Genomic DNA, 7,381 nt, shown 5'->3' with positions numbered 1-7,381 from the left:
ACAGCCCCTTGGTTCACAACCGGTACCGCATTATCATTATTGCCGCCATGCTGGTTGCCTTCTTTCGCCTAATTCAGTGCTGGAAGTACTACTTGATTTAGTTAACACATTCTTCTGACCTTCTCTTGATAGGTTGGAATGACATCTTCACTTCTGCTCTCACAGGGGAAGATGCCGTCTAGCATGCCTTAGCTAAACGCATTTTATATATTTAACACATATTAAGTACTTAGTTAATTCATATTGCTTATCAGGGAATTAAGAAGACATCATGAAGAAAGTGATTGACGGGTGAATGGAAATAGATAGAAAATGGTAAATGAAAGCTATCGAAACATTTAATATCTCTATTAAGCGTTTGATACATGGTGTGAATACAAAGGTAAAGAAACAGTGAAATACAACGATGAAAGAGATAGAACAGATACAAACAAGTGCTAATGTCTTGGCACTGATTCGATGGAGATCTGATTGACGGATAGGATGGATTTGATGGTAGAAAGCGCTTCCCTCTCAGGTTTGCTCCACCGGTAGCAGGGATCTTTGCACAGAGCTTTCAATCGGGTGTTTGGCAGATTAGATCTAAGATTCACCTCTCGGCCTTATCTTGTCTTCTTCCTAGATTTCTTCACTTAGGCACTCAGCTCAGCCTTTTCTCTCAACAGTTTTGCAGCACTTACCCCGTATCCTCTAGCATGAGTTTTCTCTGAGATCTCTGGGGTATTTATAGGTGCAGGTCTTTGATTCCGGCCGTGTGGTCCTCATGATGATTATGGTAATTCCGAAGATGGAGGGATATTATTCCTTCTGTTATAAAATCAGACTGTCAATTCTGCACAAATGTTAGTTGTACACGTGTCTCAATCCTCCGCTTTTGCATTTTTTGATCATGGATTCGCATGCGGTGTTGTTTTTATTACTGCATGCGGTTGCACACAGCTTTGGATCGATTGTCACCTTGCGCCGTCATTGCGGTAATCGTCTCTTCATTATTGATTGACGGGCGCAATGTGATAGGGATGCGTTGATCAGTTTCTCGTGAGTCTTGAACGCAAGCGATGACTTGGTCTCCTACAAAACAGAGTAAAATTCGGCTTGTCTTCTATCTTTATGGTGTTAGTGGGTGTAATTGCAAACATTTATACTTATTGTAATACTAGGCTAATTTTCATACAATAGGTGCATATTTTCTAAATTTTGACCGCAATATCTACATAAGGTGACATAAATAACTTGTATTTCTACAATTTATTACTTTTGTGCATGAGCATGCCAAAATCGTACAAGGCAAAGAAGAAACATGGCAAACAACAACGATAGGCCCGAGGGGAACCAGGGAATAAATCGGCCGGTGCAAGACCCAGTTTTTCTTGCCGCCGATTGCAATATTCCCATGAAGAACTATGCGGCGCCGAATTTATATGACTTCTTGCTTGGAATTGCAAGACTTGCGGTGGAGGAGAATGCAAGATATGAGATCAAGCCGATCATGCTATAAATGATTCAAAATGCGGGGCAATTTGGAGGTCTACAAGGAGAGGACCCACATGCCCATTTGACTAGCTTCATAGAGATGTGTAATACATTCTCTATCCCTGGCATGACTCCTAAAGGAATTAGATTATATCTCTTCCCGTATACACTTCTGGATGAAGCAAAGAGGTGGGCTCATTCATTGGAGCCAAATGAAATCAATTCATGGGACCAACTGGTTAAGAGGTTCATGAAGAAATTTTTCCCTCCCGCCGTCAACGCAAGAAGACGAAGGGACATGTTAAATTTTGAGCAGATGGAAAATGAGATTCCGAGCACCACATGGGTGCGATTCAGAAGATTGGTGAAGAACTGTCCACATATTGGGATTCCCGATTGCGTTCTTATGGAAACCTTCTATAATGGCCTGGATAGATCGATGCAAGCTGTTGCTAATGCCTCCGCGGTAGGAGAGTTCATGGATAAGACGTATACGAAAGCGAAGGTCATCTTAGATCGCATCTCGCGAAATACAGATGACTGGATGGATGACGGGTATGGGGAACGAGGCCCAGAGTGAAGAAAAGCAGAAAGTGCCATTGTACCAGATGATACAATGACCACATTGGCCGCCCAAATGGTCGCAGTCACCTGGCTCTTCCAGACCATGGCTATTAATCAAGGACATCTCTCTCAGAGTGTAGCGCAAGACAATGCGCTGATGCAAGTGGCAGTAGTAAGCTGCATCCAATGCGGAGAGGGGCACTCGGTGGAAATCTGCCTGTCAAATCCATAGTCAATATACTCTATTCACAATAACCCGTTCAGCAACACATACAACCCGGGTTGGTGGAATCACCCTAACTTCAGTTGGGGAGGTAACCACGACCAGGGAGGCCAAAGGAATCTATAGAACAGTCATTCCGGGAACCGAGGTAATCCTCCGGTTTTTCATCATCAGAATCAAAGGTAGGGTAATTATCAGAGTAGATAGCTGCACAACCAACCATCCTCTTCTAACACCTCATCTAGTACCTCATCTTTGGAAGCACTACTGAAGCAATATATCGAAAAGAATGAGGCAATCATGCAGTCGCAAGCTTCCTCCATTAGGAATTTGGAGGTGCAGGTTGGACAGATTACGAACGAGCTTAAAAATAGAGTGTCTGGTACGCTGCTCAGCAGCTTGGAAGCACCGGGACTAAGTGGCAAGGAACAATGTCAAGCAGTGACATTGAGAAGTGTTAGAAAGGTGGTCCCCGTGCCAACAGTACCAGAATTAGTAGAACGACCAGAAGAATTAATCACCAACAATGACCACTCAATTACAAACTATAGATCTACCAGTTTAGAAGCAACTACCTCTACGAAGAATAAATCTCCACAAAACCCAGAACCAAAGTCATCGCAAACTCCAGCCCCAAGAACACAGGAAGCAAGGGACCTTAAAGAACAGTCAAATGATCATGAAGTACGGCGGGATCCTCCACCTTTCCCGTCTAGGTTGAAAAAGAAAGATGATAGTAAACAATTCAAGAGATTCCTGGATGTTCTCCGACAGCTACATATCAACATTCCCTTAGTAGAAGCACTGGAACAGATGCCCAGCTAGGTGAAGTTCCTCAAGGATATACTCGCCAATAAGAGGAAGATCGAGAAAAATGAAATTGTCGCACTAACGTATGAGTGTAGTGCGCTCTTCCAGAACAACATCCCCAAGAAAATGAAAGATCCAGAGAGCTTCACATTGCCATGCTCAATCGGGGGTAAAGAAGTCGGAAATGCGCTTTATGACTTGGGGGCAAGTATCAACATGATGCCCTTATCAATCTTCAAGAAGTTAAACATGAGCAACGCAAGACCCACCACAGTCATGTTGCAGTTGCCTGACAAATCAATAACGCATCCAGAGGGCAAGAGAGAAGACGTACTCGTGCAAATGGATAAATTCATCTTTCCTACTGACTTTATTATACTGGATTACGAAGCTGACACTAAGGTGACGATCATATTGGGTCGCCCGTTTCTCGCAACAGGGCGAGTGCTGATCGATGTAAAAAAAGGAGAACTCACCATAGGAGTCGACAATCAGCAAGCAAAGTTCAACGTTCTCAATGCGTTGATATGGAAAACTGCCAGTATATTAGAGAACTCCAGGAAGAACAATGGCACGAGTTTCAAGAAGAATCGGAGGAAGAAGACTTTGAGGTTGGTGCAATGCTGGAGGAGATTTGTGCCGCAATACAGAATGACCTAGATTTTGAATCAATAAAGTTATCTGAACGATCAACACAGCAAACTAAGCCATCTTTGGAAGAACCACCCATGTTGGAATTGAAGGCGCTACCAATGCACCTCAAATATGTTTATTTAGGAGGCAACAACACTCTACCATTCATAATATTTGCCTCACTGAGCAAAGAAAAGGAGGAAGCACTTATTCAGATCCTCGATAAATACGCGAAAGCTTTGGGATGGACCTTAGCGGATATTCAAGGGATCAGTCCCTCGTATTGCATGCACAAAATCCATCTTGAAGAGGGAAAATAGGATCCGTAGAGAGGCAGCGCCGTTTGAACCCTACCATGAGGTAGGTTGTCAAGAAAGAGATTGTGAAGTGGCTTGATGTAGGTGTCATTTACCCTAAATATGATAGCAGCTGGGTAAGCCTAGTGTAGTGCGTTCCAAAGAAAGGGGGCATGACAGTCGTCACCAATAGGAAAAACGAATTAATTCCAACCAGAACAACCACAGGGTGGAGAATATGCATGGATTATCGTAAGCTACATTTGGCCACGAAGAAGAACCATTTTCCACTATCGTTTATTGATCAAATGTTGGATCGACTTGTAGGGAATGATTTTTTTTTACTTTCTTGACGGCTATTGATGCATTATTTTATTAAATGTGAAAATAGATGATATGCGTTGATGGAATTATGTTGTGCACTCAAGTTTCCCCAGTGGAATCCAAGTGTAAATTCCTCTGAATTTCCTGGTAAGTCCAGGGTCGATCATAGGGACTTGTGAAAATAGTTTGCGTTGATAATTTTCTTATGAAAACTTTGCGGTAACCAGGTAAATAGATGAAGTGGTTGGTTTGTTGTTGCGTTGATAAAAAGAAATAAATAAATGCGGCAGATTTGAGAAACAAAATTGCGTTGATAGATGCAATGAGTATGCGATGAACGGGTTGAGAAGATTTTTAGCTAGCGTTACTTGGGAATGTGTCAGACTATGCGATCATGTTACTACCATGCACAGCAAGTCATTTTCCAATGTAAATGCAATACTCCTAAATCTAGGATGCAAGTGTTGCATGCAAAATGTCCATAGAGCTTATTCCTAAGTCTCTACTCTAGTCCTATACGTTGATGCAAAATGCATGAAAGCAAGGTGACCGCATACAATCATATCTTATTGCTAAGATGCATGCGATGCGTTGATAACAAATAGTGCTCATCCCTAAGTGTCTATCTCTCGTTTATGCGTTCTAATCTGGTTCTTCCAAACCTAGATTCTAACCTGACCTTCCCAAGTCTAGATCCTATCCTTAGACTACCCTCCTGAGTATCTCTAATAGACGAATAAAGCATACATAAAAAAGATAATCACAAAGAATGAAGATTCCCTCGTTGTGCTAGCTAAATGCTCCTCAACCCATTCAACTAATTTAGCTACTCATGCGTGAATCATAGAAAGTGAACAGATATAGAGAAAGAAATTCCATTCTTATATATATAAGTTAAGTATAAAATACTAATGGAAGTAAAGGTAGAGAGCCTAGTAGCAATTCCTTGCTGCCGAGGCTTTTTACACTAGAATCTCTATTCTGAACTAAGATATTCCCGCTTCCGCAGGAGTCGACCCTCTCTCTGTCTTTTTAGCTTTCGGTGCTCTCCCAAGCTTGCCGGAACGATCTACCGACGCAACTTCTTCCTCGCGTCCGCCTTAAAAAGGTGAAAGAAAACTATGGATAGAGGCGTGAACTAAAAATGGTGAACTAATCAACTGTTTAACCCCTTCTCTGAAGAATGCACTTGGTATTTATAGGGCATCAAAAGGTGAAAGATGGCTTCTCTTTCCTGGTTGTATAGATGAGACAGCTTTAATTCCTGACTGATGTGCCGGATAATTGTCACCGATAAAGCTGGATGTACTTTGTGACCATTATCGACTGTCAACTTAATTTGGATCAGACTGCTGTCAGCTTTCTGTCCCATCGATCTTAATTGTCCTTTCATTCGGATGCGTCCACCATGTTGCGCTGACCAAGTTGCGGCAATTCTTCTCGGGCGAATATTTACGAGCGCGATCAACGCAAAGTCTTGTGGTGAAGTTGCGCTCGACCGATGAATTCCTATGATCGCAATCTCTGCAATGCGTTAACGCATATTCTGCATAAAAACAATACAAAAATCAATAGTTCCAATGCGCTGACGCATACGATCGCTATATTATAGATTTTATGCTTAATGGACGCAATTTATCATTTTTCATCAATGCAATCCAACATTGTTTAATAACTTAGCACTATGACAACGTGCATTTCTGCCCGTTATCAGCTATTCAGGATATAACCAGATCGCAATTGCGCCAGAAGATCAGGACAAAACAACTTTCACATGCCCATTCGACACATTTTCATTTCGTTGCATGCCATTTGGACTCTATAACGCACCAGGCACCTTCCAAAGGTGTATGATGGTCATTTTCTCAGATTTCCTGGAGGAGTTAGTCGAGGTGTTCATGGATGACTTTTTGATTTTTGGCAACACCTATGAATCGTGTTTATCAAATCTGGAAAATTTTTTAAAGAGATGCGTTGAAACAAATTTGGTTTTGAATTGGGAGAAATGCCATTTTAAGGTAGAAGAAGGAATAGTGCTAGGTCACAAGACATCAACGGCAGGATTGGAAGTGGACCAAGCAAAAATTGACATAATATCCAAGTTACCACCACCAGTCAATGTGAAAACACTTGGGAGTTTTTTGGGATATGCGGAGTTCTACCAAAGATTCATCCACAACTTTTCTCAGATCGCAAGACCCCTAAGTGTGCTCCTCGAGATTGACCGTGAATATGATTTTAATGATACATGCGTCGAAGCGTTCCACACACTGAGAAATGCGTTCATCATCGCACTAATTCTGGTTGTGCTTAACTGGACGTAACCGTTTGCACTGATGTGTGACACAAGTGGATATGCAATGGGCGCAATCTTGAACCAGCGAAAAGATAGAGTTTTGCATTCTATCTATTATGCCAATAAGACGCTGAATGATTCATAAGAAAATTATACAACCACAGAAAAAGAAATGCTTGCAGTGCCCTGGAGAAATTTTGGTAGTACCTGATTGGATCAAATGTAGTGGTGTATACTGATCATTCTACGATCAAATACCTCATGACGAAAAAGGACGCAAAACCAAGACTGATTAGGTGGGTATTACTCCTGCAAGAATTTGACCTAGAAATCAAAGACCGAAAAGGCACTGAGAACCAAGTTGCAAATCATTTATCACGATTAGAAAATTGCGAGGTTCAGAAGAAAGAGAAAGAGATTGAAGAGAGATTCCCTGACGAGCAACTTATGATGGTATGCGTTAATGTCCCATGGTATGCGTTAACGTCCCATGGATTGCGGTGACAACTGAAGACCCATTGACCTATAGTTTAGAAAAGCCCGAGAAAATAGACCCTGAAGTTGCTCCACCCTTAAGCCTCTAGATCTTGAGACAGAAGAAGCCCAATCATCAGTAGCTCCACAAAGATTGAAAGAGGAACAAAATGAGGAAGAAAAGATCGCAACAGTGGCCGCAACACAAAATGTTATGATCCCACTGAAAATGGGCGACCTAGGAATCTTTACGATACCATGCTCCATCGGAGGGGTCTATAGTGGCCA

Source organism: Benincasa hispida, chromosome 11 (genome assembly GCF_027475165.1).
Source record: "Benincasa hispida cultivar pf3 chromosome 11, pf3_genome.v1.1, whole genome shotgun sequence".
Taxonomy (NCBI): Eukaryota; Viridiplantae; Streptophyta; class Magnoliopsida; order Cucurbitales; family Cucurbitaceae; genus Benincasa; species Benincasa hispida.
The sequence above is the reverse complement of the archived record's forward strand: the minus strand, read 5'-3'. Positions refer to the sequence as shown.